The sequence below is a fragment of the Cnephaeus nilssonii genome, assembly GCF_951640355.1.
Source record: "Cnephaeus nilssonii genome assembly, chromosome: 13".
Lineage (NCBI taxonomy): Eukaryota > Metazoa > Chordata > Mammalia > Chiroptera > Vespertilionidae > Cnephaeus > Cnephaeus nilssonii.
In genome coordinates this window covers 36,610,584-36,636,261 of record NC_137084.1, presented here as the reverse complement: position 1 = coordinate 36,636,261, position 25,678 = coordinate 36,610,584, and the positions used below count along the sequence as shown (strand labels likewise).

The 25,678-nt window shown below is 37.7% G+C and overlaps 1 protein-coding gene across 3 annotated transcripts in view; it reads right to left on the bottom strand.

Moving 5' to 3' along the window:
* SBF2 (SET binding factor 2) overlaps positions 1 to 25,678 on the bottom strand; it is a 369,973-nt gene that overhangs the window by 262,987 nt on the left and 81,308 nt on the right. The gene's annotated exons all lie outside the window — the stretch shown is intronic.

Below are 25,678 nucleotides of genomic sequence, written 5' to 3'. Positions count from 1 at the left end.
ATACATATATAGAAGAGACAATGTATCAATAAATTATTAACACATGAAAAAAAATCAAGAATCAATGAACCATTCATTCAGAGTTTCCTGTAGTGGTTAATCATATGGTAGTATTCATAGGCCAATTGAACAAAAAGTAGGGAGCACAGAACATCAAAGAAAGTTGCAAAAGCACATGGTAATAGATAATTTTAAGGGGGTTGTATGTGCCAATACAGCAAACCAGATTTTCTAACAGTAACACTAGTATAAGTATGATAAAAAAATTAATGTTTCCATCTTAATTCTCATTTGCCCAGAACAAAATTTTATATTACAATGACTAAAGTGGGATGAAAAGTTAAAAGAAGGAATAAACGTGGAAAGAAGTAGGGACCCTCAAGGACTGGTCCCTTCCAAGACTCAATACAATACCTACAATTTGGTGATGTACTGGAAAATCTGCTGAAACATAAAAATTCTTGCCATATTGTTTAGAAACCACTAAATTAGACACATATGCAAAATGCATTTTTCTTTTCCACAGAAAGTTCAAAGTTAAAAAACATAGAAAAGCAAATAGCTATAGATTTATCTACAATAAACATTATTATATTATATATGGAAACTATATCACATGCCTAAAGACCAAAAAATAATCCTTGAAAACTACCAAATACCCTATTTAATGAGCAACCCCATTTGTTCTAGTGTACCAAGTTTAATTCATATGACTAGCAGCTTGGTTTGGCAGTATCAATGCATAAAGCAAATAATCCATAAAAGTTTGACAATAATATTTTTAGCTCACATGATTCTTGGATTGAGCTCTTAAACGCTTCTACTTTATGCTACTCTAGGGACTCCATTCAGACACAAATACATTTGTTAGTCATTGTCAGATTGAGGGAGGAACTCAGTACATACACCATTATATTCTGAGAATCCAAACTTCTATATCCCATTTGGTCAGACATTTAAAATACAGCAATTAAAAAAATAATTGTTGTTGCTTCTAAATGAAATCAGTAAGTCATACATTATAACTGAGAGTACATAATACTATATACGAGAATATATTTCTATGAATGGTTAGGACCACCAATGATCATGACCTTATGAATTTAACAATTTAATTGATCTCTCATAAAACTTTCATAAACAATGTTTGAGAATGATTACACAAAACATCTTGTTAGATGTAAACAATGTTTACAAGTAACTTGATTATATTATGAAGCACAAAACATTTTTTTATTTTTAATGAGGGAGAAATATATCTAAAATTAGAACTTAACACAAACATCTGAATCAATTGTTTCCCCAACTACTTGCAAACAAAATATTTCAAATTCCACACAAGATTCTGCAAACCCATGAGTACAAACTCTAATCTTGACACTGAAATTTGGATCATCTCCATGGAGGAAATCCATGAACCAGATGTGAATTTATTCTTCCAGATGTATTTTATATGTTTGAGGAAAAATAAAACATTTCTTCACTGCTTTTATTTGAGGCCAATTAAAAATTCACTCAGATCGCAATAGCAAAAGGAAAAGCTACAAATGAGTCGTCCACTACCCTAAAGCAGTCATTTATTGAATTGTTACTAAATTAATAAAATTACATATACAGTTGCTACATTATCAATCAACATTAAAGTAACTGGTAATTCAGAATCGATTTAACATTTATAATTCACCAATTTTCTCAGTGTTTAATTGTTTTAAACAATTTTTGCTTTTACATTATATGGAAATAAAGAGAAAAATATAAATACAGTTTTAACTAAATTAACATGACTTCAATAGCTTAACTCAAATTTCTACAGAAATAAATGAATCACAGCAAAATTTAATAAAATTAGTAATACACCTAAATCATATTACATGATCCCAAAGTTTGATATCATTTTATAAAACGAACTAGAAGCCCGGTGCACGAAATTCGTGCATGGAGGGGGGTTGTCCCTCAGCCCAGTCTGTACCCTCTCCAATCTGGGACTCCTGGAGGCAGTCAGACATCCCTCTCACAATCCAGGACTGCTGGCTCCCAACTACTTGCCTGCCTGCTTTCCTGATTGCCCCTAACCGCTTCTGCCTGCCAGCCTGATCACCCCCTAACCACTCCGCTGCCAGCCTGGTTGATGCTTAACTGCTCCCCTGCCAGCCTGTTTGCCCCCAACTTCCCTCCTCTGCCGGCCTGGTCACCCCTAACTGCCCTCTCCTGAAGGGTTGATCACCTCCAACTGCCCTCCCTTGCAAGCCTGGTCCCTCACAACTGCCCTCCCTTGCAGGCCTGGTCCCTCTCAACTGCCCTCCCTTGCAGGCCGGGTGCCTCCCAACTGCCCTCTCCTGCTGGCCATCTTGTGGTGGCCATCTTGTGTCCACATGGGGGCAGGATCTTTAACCACATGGGGGCAGCTATATTGTGTGTTGCAGTGATGACCAATCTGTATATTACTCTTTTATTAGATAGGATAGAGGCCTGGTGCACGGGTGGGGGCCAGCTGGTTTGCCCTGAAGGGTGTCCCGGATCAGGGTGGGGTTCCCTTGGGGCGTGGAGCGGTCTGAGCGAGGGGCCTGTGGTGGTTTGCAGGCCGGCCACGCCCCTTGGCAACCCAAGGGGAGGCCCTGGTATCTGGAATTTATTTTCCTTCTACAATTGAAACTTTGTAGCCTGGAGCGGAGCCAATCCTGCTGCTCCTTCCGGGGCGGCAACCATCTCTGTGGCAGTTAATTCACCTTCTACAATTGAAACTTTGTAGCCTTAAGCGGGTGAGCCCGGCCAGGGTGTGCGGAAAGCTTTGCTTCCCCTGTTGCCGGCGGCAACCCTGGCCTGCTCTCTCAAGCTCCATTCTGCCGCCATTTGTTTGAATTTGTTTACCTTCTATAATTGAAACTTTGTAGCTTGAGTGGAGGCTTAGGCCTGCAATGGCTATGGAAAGCTTGGCTTCCTCTGTTACCTGGGAAACCTTGCTCACTGTGGCTGTAGCCATCTTGGATTGGGGTTAATTTGCATACTCGGCCTGATTGGCTGGCGGGCGTGACTTGGTTGGTGGGCGTGGCTTATGTAGCAGAGTGATGGTTAATTTGCATATTACCATTTTATTAGAGAGGATGACACATAATTAAGAAATTTAATATCACAAAAAAGAACCTCCAACATATTAATATCTCAAATAACTATAAACAAAAGAATGATTCCTCTGACACATTTCCTTTACCCTCCACCAGAGATTTTTTTGAATACTTAGCTCCTATTTAAATATTTTTTAAAAATCTAACCAGGAAAATGAGTGATCCTGTTTAAATGTTTAATTTTACAAGGAAAAGGATGTGCACAAATATTAGTTATGACAGTTGTAAGTGGGTGTAACTTTAACAAATACTTTTATGAACTTTGCTTAATACATTAAAAAGTAGTAACTAATCATGCATAAATGCAAATTACAGCAGTATATACTAGTATAAACACAAGTACATTAAAATAACTTAATTCTTATACATATTGTTTTCAATCATTTAATAAGAATGCCAAAATTATGATATCCTAGCATAATATTATTTTAATGTATTAACCATTTTAATTTAAATAAAAATATAATTTTAGATGATTTCACAGAAACACTTACGGTTATTTCAAGAATTTAAATTCTAAACTAAAAGAAAAACTTTTCCAGTAGGATATATTATTAAATAATCACTAGTTAATCTAAGGGGTGGGATGATTTCCTATATGCATCAAAAATAAGTGTAAAGTAGTAAACAAGAATATATATATTACGGGCTTCAGTGAAACTATGCAATAACTCAAATCAGAGAAACAGTGTTTCTTTTCCAAAATTATAAAATATCAGAAATGGATTACTTTACACCCACACATTTACTTAATGCACAATTTTGGTGGTGTGCCAATAACTCAGCTTCACTAAGGATTCCTCTCTGTAAGTAACTGTGGTTGGAGTTTAAATACAAATAAATTAAGAACAAAAATCTAACAAGTGCTTTGTTACAGGTGTTTTCTTTTCACTATTAAAAACAATCTATGAAGCACAAAAAGTTTTATTCGTTTGAGAAAACACCATTTCTAATTTTTATTTAAACCTCACATTTGAATTTGAACAACATAAAAGTTACTCTAAATTGCAGAAAATGAAACTCTCATTCTGTCTTCCATTTTCTTAACATTTATTTTATTTTTTCTTTATATATATGTGCTGTTTCCAGGGTGATATCCTCAAATCCTTCTTCAAGTTGATTATTAACAATACTATAGTCAGAAATGTTATGGCACAGAGAAAAAACACACAAAAGTTTGTTGAATGAAAATCAAAGACATTTTAATTTCAATTACTACATATTTTTCATTTCTAGGCATTGTTTGGTCTCTTCAAAACTTCCTGTTCCTCTTTCATGTTGCAAAAGTTCTCTGTTTTTCCTATTCCTTCTTTTAATCTCTAATCATTTTAAAACCAATTTGTTTTATAGCTTCTTTAAGGGTTTTTAATTATATCAACTTCTTGTATTTACAGTCATGTGCTGCATAACAGCATTTTGTCAATAATGGACTGCATATATGACAGTTGTCTCAGAAGATTATAATGGAACTGAAAAATTCCTATCACCTAGTGACACTGTAGCCATCATAATGTCATAGAGCAACACACATTAGTGGTGATGCTGGTGTAAATAAACATACTGTGCCGTTGGTCATAGTATAGCACATATAATTATGTATAGTACATACTACTTGATAATGACAATGAACAACTGGTATTGGTTTATATGTTTATGGTACTATACTTTTATTATTATTTTAGAGTGTACTGTTCTTAATTATTAAAAAAAAAGTTTGCCATAAAACAGTATGCTGTGTTCTGCCAGCAGCAGTCTCATACATCCTGTGTTTATTGCACCTCTTGATTGCATCCTTTTCTCTTGTGCTTGATTTAATCCCTTGCTGTTCTATAATTTAGTGCAGCATAAGTGTACACTGTTGATAAGATGACAATAATGTGCAGTAATGTCCTAGGTCTTCATATTCCCTCACTGACTCATCAAAGTAACTTCCAGTCCTCCAAGCTTCATTAATGTTAAGTGTCATGATACAGGTATACCATTTTTTATCTTTTACACCATATTTTTACTATACCTTTTCTGCTTAAATATGTTTAGATACACAATTCTTACCATTATGCTACAATTGTCTACAGTATTCAGTACAATAACATGCTGTACAGGTTTGTAGCTTAACTATTCCTTTTTCCATATCTTGGAAATATGGAAAACATCATCCATCCTTTCTCTTCTCCAAAGAAAAGAAGGACTTAAAAGACAGGAAACTAAATCTCAGAGAAATTAAATGAAGGGCTAGATCGAAGAGCTAACTAGTTCAACTTAGTCAAAACCCCAGTTTAGTGATCTTTTCCTTCTACATAGTATTAACATATGATGTAAGGAGCAAAATAAAAGATATGTACCAAACCCAGGTCTTATTTTGCTTAATATAAAAAATAAGATCACAAACAGGGCCCATTATACGTTAACCTACTGAAATTCCTGTTTCCCAATTAAACTAAAAGTTTATAAACTTTGAATTAAAGTTCCAATACAAATTGGGAGGGGAGCAGAGAGAGGATTAGTTATGGACTTAGTTAGCAACACAAAGCTTTATTTAAACTTGGTAAAGCAGTCATAAGAGTCTCTCTTGGGTGCTATTTACACATTATTTTTTTATGATTACAATCATGCAATATGATTCCATTTGGGATTTCAAGTAAAGTTGGAATGCTGTATTCCCTAAAGAACGAATAGTGTTTGGTTTAAGGAGGGGAAAAAAGGAATGTGATACTTCTGGTCAAAAGTTCTCTTTCTGGAATTCATGATAAATGAAAAAAATTTTGGCAGTTCCTATGTCATTCTGCATCTCACAAGCAACGTGCAATTCCGCATGTCACTACAACTTGGTTATTCACTGAAACAACTGATCTTATTACAAAACAAGTTAAACAAACAAACAAAGCCTCCTTCAGTTCCTGTCTTAATTCATTATTAGCATTCACCTTTCCTTTCGCCTCACCCACATCCCAGATATTGAATATCAAATGTTGGTCTCACCGAAGGGCAGGACATTAGACAATTTAAACATCAGTGAAATTGAATTCAGCTCTCCTTAGTCACTGACTGATGACTCTATTTCTATTTGTACATTTTTTAAGTAATACTATGTCCTTCCTGGAAGTTCGTTTTGCATTCCAGATTACAGCAGGGACTGAAGTACAACAAAGGAAAAATGCAAAAAGTCAAGTGCCAGGGCAAGTTAGAAGGACACACATATGCAGGTAAGTCTGATTCACATTCTTTTTCAGTAAGATATTAATCCTTATGAAAATTTTAAAGAAATATCACTTAATTTAGCCTAAAGAAACTTAATTCTGCCTTAATATCAAATTTAAAATGTGATCAGAGTGTACTTAGATTCTAACATATATGAGGGAAATTTACAAAGCATTTTACAACTCTGTAATAAATAATATGGATTGAAACACACATCCTGTTATTCTAATGTCATGTGATAATTGGATATAAAAAATATTTCCATCAATTTTTCACCTCCCATTATAGAACAGAAACTAAATATATATATCTGCCCCAATCTCAAATCAGAGATGATATGACTGAAGTAATTAAAATTTATTTCTAAAGTTTACCTTAGAGGAGTTCAAAAAAAAATTCTAGAAGAACACATTTAGACAGCTGTTCACACTCTTTATTTAAACTGATCAAAGTTCATATAATAAATGATGCCTGTCTTTACTTCTACTGCTGATTACCTGCTGGAGCACCAAAAAAAAAGTACCTTCCTCTGAGAGAGTCACATCTGCAGGAAGAGGGCTACTAAAAAAAGAACCATCTGCTGTTCCAAGTTCATATCCTGCCAGTGGATATTTTGTAATGATCAGGGCTGAAAAACATTTTGAAAGAAATAATTTTATATTCTCATATAGTTAAGGCCGAAATTCCAGCCTCAGAAAATTAAAATGGCAGTTGTATTTATTATTAATATATTTCACTGAATAAGTCTGACATTGTGTGTATCTGATTTGTACCCTATTTTCTAAAACCCTACGATAACAAAAATTTTCTCAGTATTCCCTGTTCCCCTTGCCTTTTGCATCAAATATATTTACCATTTATGATCCTCATTTGTAAATAGTAGTATAAATAACAAACTAGAGACAAATTTCATTTTGAAAAATCCAGAAAGTGAGAATTTGAATATATGTACAGATTAAAATGTTAGAGTTATACCACAACAAACATGATTTATTTTAGCTGAGCTTAATCTTTCAAATAAAGCAAAAGTTTATGTTAAATAAATATTATTTAATTGTTATGTATGTCACTGCAAAGTTGTAAGTAGATTTGAAAATTCTTGCCCTGGCCAGTGTGGTTCAATGGTTACAAACATTGGCCAGCACACCACGAGGGTCTTGGGTTCGATTCACAATCAGGAGCATGTATCTAGGTTGCAGTTTCAATCCCCGGCCCTGGTCAGGGCATGAGGGGGAGGCAACCAATCGATGTCTCTCTCTCTCACATATCTCTCTCTCTGTCTCTCTCTTTCTCCCCCCCTCCCCCTCTTCCTCACAACCTTCCACTCTCTATAAAAAAGTCAAGGGAAAAAAATATCAGGTGAGGATTAACAAAAACAATTCTTAACCAAGTGATGTGCTATTATTTGAAGGCAATGGTGAAAACCATTCATAAGACAGCCAATGCATACACATTTTCTTTATCCATTCATTAGTCAATGGACACTTGACTATAAAAAAGTCAATGGAAAAAAATATCAGGTGAGGATATTTTAACTATTCCACATTTTAACTATTGTGAATACTGCTATGAACATTAATGCACAAATATCTTTTTTTAACTCTGCTTTAAATTTTTAGTATATACCCAGAATTGAAATTGCAGAATAATATGGAAGTTATATTTTTAATTTTTTGAGGAACGGCCATACTGTTTTCCACATCAATTGCACCATTTTACATTACCACCAACAGTGCACAAGGGTTTCAAAATTCTCCACATTCTTGTTAACAGTTTCTACTTTCTGGGTTTTTTTTTGTGTGTGTTTTTTTTCACAGTAGTCATCCTAATGGGTGTGAGGTGGTAGCTCATTGTGGTTTTGATTTGCATTTCTCTATTAGTGATGGATGGTTGGCAATATTCAAGGAATAGCCTTTGGAGCCAGAGATATGGAACTGACATTCAGAAGAGAAAATAATCACGCAAGACTGGTAATGGTTGAAATACACCTAGATAGTAGTAAAAACTTTCAGGTAAGACTGGTTTGCTTCCTCCACCCCACTCAGACTGCTTCCTCCCGTGAATCTCCCCAGTCTCTCCTTTTTCCACAGAGCATTCTCTCTTTCAATCCAATTCTGTTCTGAAGAAAGAATTTAGTATGAATTTGGGAATGTTTCTGATTGCTCACTGGGATATCCTATATAATAGAAGGGTAATATGCAAATCGACAGAACGGCAGAACGACCAGTAGCTATGACGTGCACTGACCACCAGGGGGCAAATGCTCAATGCAGGAGCTGCCCCCAGCCCACACCGATCGCCAGATGGCAAACGGGAGAACTGGGGGGGGGGGGGGGGGTGGCCGGCTGCAGGCAGCCAGGGAAGATGGCCCTGATCACAGGCCAATCCTAGGGAGCGTACCTGTGCACAAATTTCATCCACTGGGCCTCTAGTTTACATATAAAGCCTTAACACTAATTTAAGAATATACTTTAGTACACACCAAGTACTTACTTGGAAACCTGTATAATAAACTATATATTTCTTAGTTATCATAGAGTGTGTAGTTATACCTCAAAACAAGTCCTGAAAATCGAATTAATATACAAGTCCTGAATCATGAGAATTTTCCAACATCTCATTTGTTCAACACCCTCAATTATGCAGAATACAGCCTAGATCCTAAAAACAGACCAAACAAGCAAATAGTTAAATAGTAAAATTAGATACAAACATTCTTTGTTAAAAGGAACTTGATTTTTCTCATAGAAGAATCCTTTGACTCTCACTGAGTTATAAGATACTATCAGTTTTAGCAAATTTAACTATATGATTTTTCAATCTATAACAAATGCATCCACACTGAGAGGTGAAGGAAGATAGAAACATGAAAGTACGAATAAACACAAGTCTACCTTCACACTGCATATTATTTGCAAGCATCACTTATTACAGCACATTATAAGAACTGATACTCATATTGAGTGGCTTACTCAAAGATTAAATTACATTGATATGCAGTCTTGGAAAGGTGCATAGTTTGTAAGTTATGCAGCTGTAGGGCACACACACACACCTTGTCTATACACCTTTCTTCTGCTTTCAAATCTTGACTCTTGCCCTAACCGGTTTGGCTCAGTGGATAGAGTATCAGCCTGCGGATTCAAGGGTCCCAGGTTCGAGTCCAGTCAAGGGCATGTACCTTGGTTGCGGGCACATCTCCAATAGGGGGTGTGCAGGAGGCAGCTGATCGATGTTTCTCTCTCATCGATGTTTCTAACTCTCTATCCCTCTCCCTTCCTCTCTGTAAAAAATCAATAAATTATATTAAAAAATAAAAATAACAAAATCTTGATTCTTTCATGAGTCATCACATAAGCAGTTTATTACTTTGTCTGTACCCCTCCCTGCCTAGGGTACTCTCACCACCATTCTAACCACCTAACTTAACTAGGGGAAACCCTCCCCTTATTTTTCCTACTAGAAGTGAAGAATGCATAAAGGTTAAAGTGTCAAAAAAAACCCACAAAAACACATTGCAAAATTGAATCCAAGAATGTTCACCTTTGAAAGAGAAAGTCTGGGAGGAAGAAGAGTCTTGAGGAAAAGAAAATGGAAGAAGTGAGACATGAGGCCTAGCTCACAAATACTTGTAATTTATTTGAGCAAAAATATTCATTGCTCATCTCTCAGTAGTTTACTTACAACAGACACTTTTAGGTATTACATACTATTAATATTTGTTCTGCTTTCTTCCTGTTTAGTATCAGTAGGAAAAAACTGAAGGATTTCCTTATTATCTGGGTAGTTTTATAAAACCCCACAACAGGAAATCTCCCAAAGAATGAGATATTTAAATTTTTGTATTTATATTTTTAAAATTCCTTAAAATACACAAGCATTAAACTCTATCCCTACTTGAAAATAAAGTAAAAACTTTTCTTCACTAAAGTAAATAAATTTTCCTATATTGCTTTAGACCTAGCTATACATATACACATGTAACAGTTTTTTAGATAAAAAATTGTATCTGTCCACATCTTCCTTTTCTCAAATATGTGTGTCATGGTTACATGATTTATTTACCTAACCGTAACACTACTATTGAGAAAGTTTTCAGTATTTTACTATTATAAGAAAGATCAATGAACTTGCTTGTTGTAACAAATCAGAATCTCAGCATGTTTTCATTGTACAAGTCTTTCACCTCCTTGGTTAAATTAATTCCTAAGTATTATATTCTCCTTTCCAATTTGAATGCCTGTATTTTATTCTTTTTTAATTGCTCTGGATACAACTTCCAGTACTAACAAAAGTGACAGGATGGGCATCCTTGCCTTCTTTCTGATCTTAGAAGAAAGTTTTGTCTTTCTCCATTGAGTATGATGTGTTCATATATGGCTCTTACTATCTTAATGGAGTTTCCTTCTATTCCAAGTTTGTTGAGTATTTTTATCATAAAATGGTGTTAAATTTTGTCAGACTTTTCTGAATCAATGAAATGATTATGTGGTGTTTTTTTTTTTGTTTTGTTTTTTTTCACTTCATTCTGTTAATGTGGTACATTGATTGATTTCATATATTGAAAGATCCTTGCATTCCAGAAATAAATCCTACTTGGTCATCATGCATAAACCTTTTAATATGTTGTGAATTCAGTTTGCTAGTATTTTGCTGAGGGTCTTTACATCAGTGTTCAGAAGGGATATTGGTCTGCAGTCATTGTGTAGTCTCTTTGTCTGGCTTTGGTTATCAGGGCAATGCTGGCCTCGGAATGCACTAGGAAGTGCTTCCTCCTCTTCAAATATTTGGAAAAATTTGAGAAGTGGTTTCAGTTCTTCTTTAAATGTTTGATATAATTCACCAGGGAAGCCCTGAGGTCCAGGGGTTTTCTTTTCCAAAAGATTTTTGGTTACTGATTCAATCTACTTACTAGTTATAAACCTATTTAAATTTTCTATTTCTTTGTGAATTAAGTCTTAATAAGTTTTTTGTTTCTAGAAATGTGTCTATCTCATCTAGGTTACCCATGTGTTTAGCATACAATAGTACTGTTTACAGTACTTACTATTTTATTTTTTATATCTGTATAGTTGGTAGTAATGTCCCCACTTTCTGACTAGTAATTTGAGTCTTCTCTCTTATTAACTAAGTCCATCTAGCTAAAAGTTTACCAATTTTGTCAATCTTTTCAAAGAACAACTTTGGTTTCAATGATTTTTCTCTTGTTTTCCACTCTATTTTGTTTACCTGTAACCTTTAATATTTCCTTCCTTCTGCTAAGTTTGGGTTTAATTTGTTCTTTTATCTAGTTCCTTCAGTTGTAAAGTTTGTTTTGTATATTTTACCATAGTAAAAAAAATTTTACATGTTTTTCACTTAGTATGTCCCCAAACTCTTTGATAACTTGCCTGGCTCTCAAAAAATATTTTTTAAAGAACAAATTAACAAGAGAACTAGAAGACAAGCCACAGACTGGGAGAAAATATTTGTAATAACACATCAATTAAAGGATTGTTATCCAAAGTATACATAAGACTCTTAAAACTCAAAAATAAGAAAACAAACAACCGACTTAAAAAATGGAACAAAGACCTTAACAGATAACCTCATCAATGAAGATATGGCAAATAAGTATATGAAAAGATATTCCACTTCATATGTCATCAGGGAAATGCAAATTAAAACAACAATGTGATATCACTACACATCTATTACAACAGCCAGAATCTAGAACACTGACAAAACCAAATGCTGGCAAGGATGTGTAGTCCAATGGGAACTTTCATCCACTGCTAGTGGGAATACAAAGTGGTAAAAATGGTACAAACACTGTGAAAGACAGTTTAATGGTTTCTTAAAAAACAAGATATATACTCTTACCATACAAGGAAGCAATCACCTCCCTTGCTATTTACTCACAAGATTGATAATTTTATATCCACGTAAAATCCTGCAGATTGATGTTTATAGGAGCATTATTCATAATTGCCAAAACTTGGACGCAACCAAGATGTTTTTTGGTAGGTGGATAAATAAACTGTGGTACATCCAGACAATGAAATATTATTCAGCACTAAGAAGAGAGGAGCTACCAAATCATGAAAAGAGATGTGTAAACCTTAAATGCACATTACCAAGTGAAAGAAGCCAATCTGAAACAGCAACATATATAGGATTCCAACTATATGACATTCTGGAAGAGGCAAAACCATGGTGACAATAAAAAGATCAGTGACTGCTGTGGGGTTTGGGGGCAGAGGGATAATAGAGCACAGAGGATTTTTTAGGGCAATAAAAATAATCTGTATGATATTGTAATGATGGATATATGTCTTTGAATATTTGTGCAAATCCATACGATGTCCAACACCAAGAGTGAACCCTAAGATAAACCACAGACTTTAGGTAATTATGTGTCGACCTTGGTAAAAAGTGTACCATTCTGGTGAGTGGTGCTGATAATAGGTGAGGCAATGCATGTGTGGGGACAAGGGACATATGGAAAATCTAAGTGTCTCCATCTCAATTTTGTTGTAAACATCAATATGTGAGCACATCTATGGGCTGCCTCCGCTGCCTCCCACATGCCACAACCCGGGCATGTGCCCTTGACTGGACTACCCCTCCTGCCCCTGTGCCTAAGCAACTGAGACACACCAGCCACCAGGTCAGGGGGAGGGGACATGGGCAGTTGGCCAGCCTGCCTGCTGGTCGAACTCCTGATCGAGGGGACAATTTGCATATTAGCCTTTTATTATATAGGATATACAATGAGTGGCCAGATTATTATGCGTTCAGACATCATAATAATCTGGCCACTCAGTGTATATCCCTACATAGCCTATTACAGTGCTAAATAATAGAGAATAGAGCCTTAGTCGGTTTGGCTCAGTGGCTAGAGCGTCGGCCTGCAGACCAAAGGATCCTAGGTTCAGTTCTGATCAAGGGCACATACCTTGGTTGCAGGCTGCACCCTGGCACAGACCCTGGTTCAGACACATGCAGGAGGCAACCAATCAATGTGTTTCTCTCACATCGATGTTTCTCTCTGTCTTTTCCCTCTCTGTTCCACTCTCTCTAAAAGATCAATGGAAAAATATTCTCAGGTGAGGATTAATAACAAAATAATAATAATAATAATAATGGGGAATAAAAAACAAAAGCAAGTAAGAGTTCAAGCTTCAATGTCTCGAAGTAAATGCAAAAACCAGTTGTACCACTTACTAGCTTGTATGATGTGAAGCAATTTACTTAATTTCTATGAACCTCACTTTTCTCATTTGTAAAACGGTAAGAATAAAAGTATCTACACTTTAAAACATTATGTGAAGATTAAATTAAATAACAGATATAAGCACTTAATAAAGGTCAGCTTTTAGAATTACTATTAGGAAGTACCTGATAGTATTTAGTAAAATAGGTGTTTAGCAATTTTCTCAGTTTAATTATAAATAAAACTTTTACATTATGGTAAATCTACAAAACTTTAGAAAATAACATGGTAAAGCACATATTTATTTGAGAGATCATTATCTATCTTCCTAATTACACTAGATCCATGCAGTCAAGGATGAAGTCTCTTTTACATACTACAATAGACAAAGCAGCTATCTAACTGTCAGTGAAGCACACTGTACACAAATTCAAATAACTATTGAATAAATTAATGTAATGGCTAATATTTTATAGTCCAAAATTTATACATATGCTTATATCATTAACAACAACCCCTCTTCCCTTCTAACCAATTGATTCTGCCATCCTGAAAACTAAAAGCAAACATTAATATTTTTGCAAGTATCACCACAGAATATCAATCTATTCAGCAGCAACCTATCCTATAACATATTCTTTTTTTTTTTTTCTATAACATATTCTAATACTAAGAACATATGCCATGTAAAAACTCTGTGGTGGAAAATCACACATTGTTAAAAATACTGATGACTGTGGAATTAGATGAAAGAATAGTACTGAACTTCAAAGTCCTAAACAAACTGTTTTTTAGATTGAAAGTGAGAAATAATATATTTTGTCAGTTTTATTAATTTATAAACTTAATTTATAGAAAAAAAATTCTCAACAAAATAAAAGGTAGTGAATTTATAGTTGTAAACCTTTCATCAGTTTAAAACAGGTAGGGGAAATAGCTGTGTTTTCTTTCAAACTATATGTCCTAATAACTTTATTTGAATAAATGTTTATTATTTCTGCTTGTTTTCTTATCAAGTTTAACTCAGCTATCAAAACAGGAATTCCTGTCCACCTGAACCAACGCAGACAGTAACCAAACAAGTTGACCACAGACTCAAAGAGTCATGTCTCCCACAAAATACTATTTCTTGCTCCTTTGCTCTTATTTCCTTGGTGGTAAGCAGCCTTGAGAAAATGGTTTTGTTGTTACCTGCATGTAATTTCTCTCCTCAAAGCAATCAGTGGCTATTTATTAAACACACTAGAGGCCCGGTGTCCCTCAGCCCGGCCTGCACCCTCTCCAATCCAGGACCCCTCAGGGGATGTCTGACTGCCAGTTTAGGCCTGATCGGGATCGGGCCTAAACTGGCAGTCAGATATACCTCTTGCAATCCAGGACCATTGGGTTCTAACCACTCACCTGCCTGCCTGCCTAATACCCCCAACTGCCCTCCTCTGCCGGCCTGGTCGCCCCCAACTGCCCTCCCCTGCCAGCCAGTTCACCCCCACTGCCCTCCCCTGCCAGCCTGATCGCCCCCAACTGCCCTCCCCTGCCGGCCTGGTCGGCCCCAACTGCCCTCCTCTGCCGGCCTGATCGCCCCTAACCCCCTGCCAGCCTGATCTCGCCCCTAACTGCTCTCCCCTACCGGCCTGATCACCCTAACTGCCTCTGCCTTGGCCCTTAACACTATGGCTTTGTCCAGAAGGAAGTTGGACATCCAAAAGATGGCCAGTCGACCCAGTCTAATTAGCATATTACCCTTTAATTAATATAGATAGCCATGCACTATGCTTAAACCTTGAGGAATCTAAGGTGCTCTCTTGTATCAGCTTACAACCATATCAGATCCTCCTGTAATTTTTATAAATTTATCTATTACCCTTGATGCTCACTTTACCTTGACCCACCTAAAAATCCTCAGCAATGATAGTTCAATCTGTAAAATATATTGCACCTCCATCCACTGCCATTGCCCTGGTTCGAAGCACTTTTTTCAATAGAGATATTGTAATAACTAACTAACTAGCTAACTACCTGATCTCTTGTTCCCACCCTTGTTCAGGTATAGGCTAGTATGTGAGCTTTCTAAACCCCATATTACCATTTCCATACTTTTTTTCACTAAATTTAAAAAATTTATGAAAATTTTCAAATTTTAAAAAATAATCGAATGAAATGTTCAAATATGCATGATCCACATTTAACTATTAAAACTGTGTCACAATACTTCTTTTTTAAAAATTGAGGAATAATTGACATATAACATTATATTTGTTTCAGATATACAATACAGTGATTCAGTATTTGTATGAAAATGTGAAATAGCCCTGGCCGGTTTGGCTCAGTGGATAGAGCAGCGGCCTGTAGACTGAAGGGTCCCAGGTTCGATTCCGGTCAAGGGCATGTACCTTGGTTGCGGACACATCCCCAGTGTGGTGTGTGCAGGAGATGGCTGATATATGTTTCTCTCTCATCGATATTTCTAACTATCTCTCTCCCTTCCTCTCTGTAAAAAAATCAATAAAATATATATTTTTTAAAATGTGAAATGATCAGGTTCTCCTCTAATTTTGTTGAAATCAATTACAAATCATCTAACTTCCCAAAGGATTTGAATCCTTATATAAGAATGATTTTCTAATTTTTTGAAAGTATACAAAATGACTTCTCAAAAAATTATCTTATAAATATTAATTATACATGTAGCTTTCACCTAGAGATAGCTTCTTTAATCAAATATATTTAAAAAGGGATTGGCAAAATACTCTTAAATTTCAATATACTGCTGACAGAACAATATTTTTTAACTTTTTATTTTGAAATAACTTATATTCTAAGCAAGTTGCAAAGATAGTTAGAGAGAGGCTTCTTGTACTCTTCACCCAGTCTCCCCCAATGGTTACTTCTTATACAACTACAGTGCAATATCAAAACCAGAAACCAAAATTGGTATAAATGTGTGTGCACAGTTCTGTCATTTCATCACTTGTATATATTTGTGTAATCACCATCACAAACAAGAAAGAAAACTATTCCATCACCATAAAGATCTCACTCAGGCTACACTTTCCTTCATAGCTCCACCCAACTTCCTCACCCACCTCAATGTCCTGGCAACCACTAATTTGTTCATGGCCTCTATAATTTTGTTATTTTGAGAATGTTATATAAATGGAATCATATGCTATGAGTCTTTCTGAGATTGGCTTTCTTCACTCAGCATCATGCCCTTAAGACCCATTCAAGTTGTCTATCAATAGTTTGTTATATTTTACTGCTCATTAGTATGACATGGTATACTACATATAGATAAACTAGAGAGGCCTGGTGCACGAAATTGGTGCACTGGGGGTGGGAGGGTCCCCTAAGCCCGGCCTACACCCTCTTGCAGTCCGGGACCCCTCACTCCTTCCCGCCCGGCTCTCTGCTCCTTGGCGCTGCTGCTGCCACAGAGGCTCCCACTACCGCCACTGTGTTAGCCAGCTGTGAGCCCAGCTTCTGGCTGAGCAGTGCTCCCCCGGTGGGAGCTCACTGACCACTAGGGGGCAGCTCCTGAGTTGAGGGTCTGCCCCCTGGTGATCAGTGCACGTCATAGCGATTGCTCGTTCAGCTGTTTGGTCGATTTGCATATTAGGCTTTTATTATATAAGATACATAGGTAGGTAGGTAGGTAGATAGATAAGATAGATAGGCCATTGTCAGATATGTGTTTTGCCAATATCTTATCCCAGTCTTATCATTCTCATCATAGGGTATTTTGCACAGCAATAGTTCTTAATTTTAATAAAGTATAATTTATAAATTTTTCTTTTATAGATCATGCCTTTTGCATCATGTCTAAGAAATCTTCAAGTCTTGGTTCCCAAAGATGTTCTTTCTATGTTTTCTTCTAAAATTTTTATTGTTTTACATTTTAAACTTAAATCTATGATCCATTTTGAGTTATTTTTATATAATTTGTGAGTTCTAGGTCAAGATTAATTTTTTTCTATGAATATCCAATTCATCTCACCATTTGTTGAAAAAACATTGAATTGCTTTTGCACCTTTGTCAAAGATCTGGTAGCTTTTAACATAGGGAGCTATTTCCGTGTTCACTATTCTGTGCCACTGATCTATGAATGTATGGTACTGATCTATGAGTGTATGCTTCTACCAATACCACACAGGCTTCTAATGAGGTGCACTGCTTGATAAAATATTAGTCATCTTTTTGTCTTGAGATAAGATCATTGTTTCCCAGCTTTCTTCATAAATACCATTAAGTGTAGGACTAGAAATCCCATCATGAGGCAAATTATGATGAAACATCTATCCAGTTTTCCTCTAAGACTCCTGACTAACATGTCCTCTCAAAAGTAACCTTAATAACAGTCACCACCAACTTCATACAAAACTGATATTCATCAAAAAACATTGCCACCCTAGCCAGATAGAGCATCGGCCTGCAGACTGAAGAGTCCCAGGTTTGATTCCGGTCAAAGGCACATGCCCGGGGTTTCAGGCTTGATCCCCAGTAGGGGGCATGTAGGAGGCAGCCAATCAGTGATACTCTCTCATTGATGTTTCTATCTCTCCCTCTCCCTTCCTTTCTAAAATCAATAAAAACATTTAAAAGAAAGAAGAAGAAAAAATAAAAGAAACAATGCCATGAAGTTCCTAAGCCTGAAGGTGCTCACATAAGACTTCTTCAGCACTTGATGTAAGGTTCAGGTTAGTAAAAACAGAAGTAAAAGTGTCATAGAGTTGTACACTTGAAACCTGGATTTTTTTTTTTAATTTCTTTATTGATTAAGGTGTCACATATTTGTCCTCATCCCCCCATTCCCATCCCACACCCCTCCCCACGGATGCCCCAACCCCCTGTTGAACTTAACCATTGGTTAGGCTCATATGCATGCACACAAGTCCTTTGGTTGATCTCTCCCCCCTCCCCCCACCCTCCCCTATCCTCCCTCTGAGGCCCGATAGTCCGATCGATGCCTCCTTGTTTCTGGTTCTGTTCTTGTTCATCAGTCTATGTTGTTCATCATTTCCCCTAGATGAGCGAGATCATGTGTCACTAGAGATATACTTATATGAACTGAATGTGAGATGAGCAATAATAGTTATGCTGACAGGCAAATGAATCAGTCTGTAGTGAGTTTCTTTCTGGACCAACAGTTCTTTTGAGACCCAATATCAATGTCCACCAGTTCCTTATGTGTACATGTCGGCACTGACCCCTCAGCTCTGGATGGTGGACAAATGGTGGTAATGCAGGTTCGATTCCCTCTGGTTGGGTCTCGGCCGGACCCAGGGGCACGGCTTCATCCAGACCCAGGGGCATGTGGCCTCACCCAGACCCAGGGGGTGCGTGGCCTCACCTGGACCCAGGTGCGCGCGGCTTCCCCCGGACCCAGGACCCAGCCTCACCCGGATCCAGGGGCACATGGCCTCACCTGGACCTGGGATCCAGCTTCACCCGGACCCAGGGGCGCATGGCCTCACCCGGACCCAGGGGCACGTGGCCTCACCCGGACCCAGGGGCGCATGGCCTCACCCGGACCTAGGTGTGTGCGGCCTCACCCATACCCGGGACCCAGCCTCATCCGGATCCAGGGGCATACGGCCTCACCCGGACCCGGGATCCAGCTTCACCCGGACCCAGGGGCACGTGGCCTTACCCGGACCCAGGGGCACGTGGCCTCACCCGGGCCCGGGACCCAGCCTCACCCGGATCCAGGGGCAAATGGCCTCACCCGGACCCAGGAGAAACCTGGATGGTTTTATTAACCAACGTTACCCCAATAAATTCAATAAATAAATAAATAAATAAATAAATAAATAAATAAGCCCTACACTGCAAAGTAGTCACAGGATGTGAAGTACAGCATAGGGCATATAGTTAATAATTCTATTGAATAAAAAGAGTAATATGCAAATTGACTATCACACCAACACACAAGATGGTCGCCCCCATGTGGTCAAAGATGGCCACCCCCATGGAGACACAAGATGGCCACCACAAGATGGCTGGCAGGAGAGGGCAGTTGGGGGCAATCAGGCCTGCAGGGAAGGACAGTTGGGGATGACCGGGCCAGCAGGGGAGGACAGTTAGGGATGACCAGGCCGGCAGAGGAGGGCAGTTGGGGCGACCAGGCCTACAGGGGAGGACAGTTGGAGGGGACCCAGGCCTGCAGGGGAGGGCAGTTGGGAGGAACCAGGCCTGCAGGGGAGGGCAGTTGCAGGGAACCAGGCCAGCAGGGGAGGGCAGTTAGAGGTGACCAGGCTGGCAGACAGAAGAGGTTAGGGGCAATCTCCTGGATTGTGAGAGTGATGTCCCAGACTGGAGAGGGTGCAGGCTGGGCTGAGGGACACACACCCTCCCTGTGCATGAATATTGTGCACCAGGCCTCTAGGATAGATCATGAGTGTGGTGTCAGTTGGGTGGGTACTAGAATTATCAGGGAGATCACTTTGTAAATTATATAACTGTCTAACCACTAAAACTAATATAAAATAATAGAGTGTCAACTGTAACTGAAAAATAAAATAAACAAACAAGACAGACAAAAAAGCTCCTAAGCTTTAGACAACATAGATCCTAACTCAGGACTTTGACTACAGCAGTACAAATGCCTTTTCTCTTTAGCATGTTCAAGTTCCAATTATGTTCCAATTACTCTTGCTGCATAATAAACTATCCCAAAAGGTAGTAGCTTAAATTAAGCACCACTTTATTATGATCATGAAATCGGTGGGTCCCAAATTAGGACAGCTCAGGGACAGAATATTATTCTCATTCTTTGGACCAATATCAACATAGAAGATTTAAGATCAACAGATTAAGACTGGTTATTTCTGATAGAACCAAGATGGCGGTATAGGTAAACACCTGAACTTGCTGCCACACACAAACATATCAAAACTACAACTAAAAAACAAAACAAATATCATCCAGAACCACGGGAAGGCTGGCTGAGTGGAAATTCTACAACTAGAAGGAAAGAGAAAAGTGCATTGAGTCCAGTAGGAGGTGCGGGGAGTGAAGTGCAGACGTACGGAGGCGTGCGCAAAAGGGGCTGGCAACTGAGTATGCTGTTGTCTTTTTCAATTGGGAGGGAGATACAAGCTCCTGACTGCTCTGAACTCCAGTTCCGGGCGAGACTCTGGGGTCCCGGACTCATACAGAGAGAAACTGGACTGTCTGACATCAGGCTGGAATGCAAGGGCGGCTTTCTCTCAGAGGTGCTTGCAGCGATCATTGTTCCTGCATGGTGCTGCAGGACACAGAGACCTGGGGACCTCTTCAGGGCAGGACTGACGGTCAGCCATTGAGGTTTTCTCCGCCCTGTTGATTCCCTGAGACCCCGCCACACCCAATTTACAACCCCACCCCAGCTGTGCACAGAGGCTTTTGCATATTAATAGCCTGGCCTTTTGCAATCTAAAATTACCTAACAAACTGCAGCTGGGTCAGAGAGGCCCAGAGTTTCCAAAAGAAGGCTCAAGGCTCCACAGCAGCTTGCATTGCTTCACAGCTGGGCCTCATCTGGGCACCTCCAAACCCCAAACAAAGAGAAGGAATCTGCAGATCTCTCTGTAGCTCCTGCTAGGTGGCCTTAGGCAGTGGCTAACTTTGCACCTCCTTAGAGATCCAAGAGCCAGGGTACCCAGTGGTCAGAGTGAGACCATCCAGATTACAACTCTTCACATCCATAGGAGACACACTCAGGGGGCAGACTCAGTGAGCGCCAAAGCCCATTGTAGATACAACTGATCCTCACAGCCAATTGGCCTGGAGGTCAATTCCTCCCAGTGATACCAACATCAATCAAGGCTTAACTACAACAAGACTGTGCACACAGCCCACAAAGGGGTGCACCAAGAGTGTCCACCTCAGGTAATTAGGGAGGCTGAGCCACTGGGCCCTATAGGACACCTAGCACACAAAGCCACTCTATCAACACAGGGAAGCAGCCAAAATGCAGAGACAAAGAAACAGGTCACAAATGAAAGAAATGGAGGAAAGCAAACGACTGGATATAAAGTTCAAAACCACGGTTATAAGGTTACTCAAGAATCTCCTAGAAACCTCCGAGAAATACAGTGAGACCCTTGAGGATATGAAAAAGGACCAATTAGAAATTAAGCATACACTGACTGAAATAAATAATAATATACAGAGATCCAACAGCAGACTAGAGGATCCCAAAAATCAAGTCAAAGATCTGAAATACGAAGAAGCAAAAAACACCCAACCGAAAAAGAAAAAAGAAAAAAGAACCCAAAAATATGAAGACAGTGCAAGGAGCCTCTGGGACAAATTCAAGTGTACCAACATCCGAATTATGGGGGTGCCAGAAGAAGAGAGAGAGCAAGATATTGAAAACCTATTTGAAGAAATAATGACAGAAAATTTCCTCTACCTGGTGAAAGAAATAGACCTACAAGTCCAGGAACCACAAAGAACCCCAAACAAAAGGAATCCAAAGCGGACCACACCAAGACACAACATAATTAAAATGCCAAGAGCAAAAGACAAAGAGAGAATTTTAAAAACAGCAAGAGAAAAACAGTTAGTTACCTACAAGGGAGTACCCATATGACTGTCAGCTGATTTCTCAACAGAAACTATGCAGGCCAGATGGGAGTGGCAAGAAATATTCAAAGTGATGCACAGCAAGAACCTACAACCAAGATTACTCTACCCAGCCAAGCTATCATTTAGAATTGAAGGGCAGATAAAGAGCTTCACAATAAGACATAGCTAAAGGAGTTCATCACTGCCGAAACAGTATTATATGAAATGCTGAAGGGTATTCTTTAAGAAGAGGAAGAAGAAGAAAAAGGTAAAGATAAAAATTATGAACAACAAAGTAACAACAAATACATATCTACCAACAAGTGAATCTAAAAATCAAGTGAATAAAAAATCTGATGAACAGAATAAACTGGTGAATATAATAGAATCAGGGGCATAGAAAGGGAGTGGAATGACAATTCTCGGGGGGAAGGAGGTGTGGGGGGTGTGGGAAGAGACTGGACAAAAATCATACACCTATGGACGAGGACAGTGGCGGGGTAAGGGCAGGGGGTAGGGCGGGAACTGGGTGGAGGGAGCTAGGGGAGGAGGAACAACTGTAATAATCTGAACAATAAAGATTTATTTTAAAAAAAAGACTGGTTATTTCTGAAGAATAGGACTACTGATGGAAGCAGATGTGTTTAAAAAAATGTAATGATTTAACATTGAAATTTATCTTAAGTGACTGAAATAGTTTAAAATTTGTTTTAAAAATAACTAAGGTTTTTTAATTTTTTTGTTTATTATTTTTATAACTTTAAGTTTTAACTATATTGATGTTTTATTTAAATAATTAAAAATATTTTATTGACTAAAATTATCCAGACTACAAAAGCTCTATTTTAAGCCATTTAGCTGGAAATGCTTCACCTTAGAAATAATTGATCATCTGTTTTAATTTTACTTTAAAACAAATGTCCAGCATTTTGCACCCGTATTAAACAGTTCAGACTTAACAAATACTTCAAAGAAAATCATTTGTAAATATGACAGGTATAAGATGGAGACAATTAGTTGTTGGTATTCATCCCCACACCCAAGTGTGTATAAAAAGGTCAAGCCCTAAGTAAAAACAAGAACAGACATGAAATGGGAGGATAAATAACCAAATAAGGATAAAGGCAGAACTGGAGCAATTACCTAATATATTAAATTCACAATCATATATGACTTAAACCTTCTGGAATTGAGGTGTAATCATTATAGAAACACCAGTCAGCATTTCTTCTAAGACTCCTAGGTAACTAAAGGGCTCCTCCCAACTTTCTATGTTAAAAGTTGAGATGTATCTCCCTTGGAGAACACATTTATATTATCAAATCTTATATACTTACATACTTGGTTGTGTAAGTATTGCTATTTATTGTTAACTTTGTTTATTGATGATGTTTTTTATTCTGTATAGTTTTGTTTAATGTAGTAGTTTAATGGAGTTTTTATTTTGTGTGTGTTTTTTTATGTTGCTATGTATAAATGTTTTTCTTGACCTCTAATCTTCAAGGATTCAATGACATTTGAAAATGTCTATATTCAGCTATGCATACACCCACCACACCTCTAAAAATGTCCATAATATAGTCCAAGAAACCCAATTCTAAAGTGGTTCTGTAATGCTGGTATTTCTTTGTTCACCTAGCCCTTTCTCCTCTGTATCCTTCTTCTACTGATTAGGTAGAATGACCACCAAAGATTGATGTCTTTAACTAAGATTTCCCATTGATGCCTTTCACTAAAATTCCTTTCCTCCAAGAAACAGCATATCTGAGAAAGCCCTGAAAACAGTAAAGTGCTATTCAAACATCATTACTGTACAGAGCTTATTTTCTTCACTATAAGAACAACTCCCATTCACACAATTCAAAATTTAGTTTTAAGTTATGATAAAACAGAAAGAATATCCTGCAATTAATCATATTTCTTCTAAACAATCTAAAATTTTCAATTCTATCTTATCCTAAAATAGAATAACTCTTTAATTGCCCTCCTAAGTTTATTCTTCCATGCTTACCGGTGTTTTCACATTACAGGAACAGTTACAAATGAGGAAAACTGCCAAGCATTTTAAACTGTTTATATCTTTAAAAAGATGCAACTTGTCAAGCTATCAGATCATTTGTTTTACTAAATGTGACTGATTGTCACAGTTGGCTAAATAAAACCCATTTCTATATAGAGTTCACTCTTCTAATTGCCATGGTAAAGTAGGCTTTTCTAATGTTAAAAATTCCTTGTCACAAAAAAAACAGTATTTTCCTTATATTTATCTAAATGTTTTCAGACATAACATCTAAATTTTATACAAATAAATGCAGATTCTTGTGGTGTAACTACAAATCACCCATCAGCCACAACCAAACCCTATATTCCTTTTCTAAAGATAAGCAACAATTTTTAATACAAAAAAAACACCACAAATTCTTTCATCTGATCTAATCAGCTACTACTTTTAAGCAAAACTGATTTAAATGACTTCACATCTCCTATTTTCATCTTCCCTTTATATTACAAGGCACTCTTGGAAGTGTATACCAATTTTATGCTACACATTCTAAAGCAGGAACACTGGGGAAAGTCTATGTATACTTTTAATTCTTTCTGAAAATTTCCTTTGCTCATTGATTCCTTCCCTAATGACAAGGAAAAGTAAAATGTCTATGTAGAATAATGAACTTCAAATAAATAATAGGTACCATATAAAGTTCTCATCTTGTTTTTATTAAACCAAAGAACTTATATACTTATATGCATAGGCCATGGATACGAACAATAGAGTGGTGAAGACCTGAGGCAGTGGGTAGGAGCTGGGTGGACAGGCTTAAAGGGGTGAGGGAGAATGGGAGACATCTGTAATACTGTCAACAATAAAATAAAGATAAAAATCAATTGCAGTCTGCCCAGTGTGGCTCAATGGTTGAGCTGTCAGCCCATGAACCAGGAGGTCATGGTTCAATTCCCAGTCAGGGCACAGGTTGAGGGCTCTATCCTCAGTAGGGGGTATGCAGGAGCCAGCCAACTGATGTTTCTCTCTCCTCAATATTTCTCTCTATATATCTCTCTCCCTCCCCCTCCCTAAAATTAATAAAAATATATTTTAAAAAATCAATTGTGCCCTAGCTGGTTTGGCTCAATGTATATAGAGTCAGCCTGTGGACTGAAGGGTCCAGGGTTCAATTCCAGTCAAGGGCATGTGCCTGGGTTGCGGGCTTGATCCCCAGCAGGGGGCGTGCAGGAGGCAGCCTATCAATGATTCTCTTCCTCTCCCTTCCTCTCTGAAATCAATAAAAATATATTTTTAAAAAATCAATTGTATAGTATATGGGGGAAATATATCTTGGTAAACTTTCATGTAAATAAAACCCATAGGAGAGCAGGTGTGGAATAGTACTAAAAGTCAGTATGTATGTTTGGGCAATGTAGTATAGTTGTTTTTTCTCTGCATTGCAACATCTACATATAGTTATATAAGGCACAGTTAATTTTAAAAGGAACACTGTCAATGTAGAGATGTCCAGAGAAAAGCAACCAAGAAATAAGGCATACTCATTATCACAAAAGAAGATATGACTAGAGATATTGGAAACATTAACTCTCATGACTTTAATATCCTCCTGT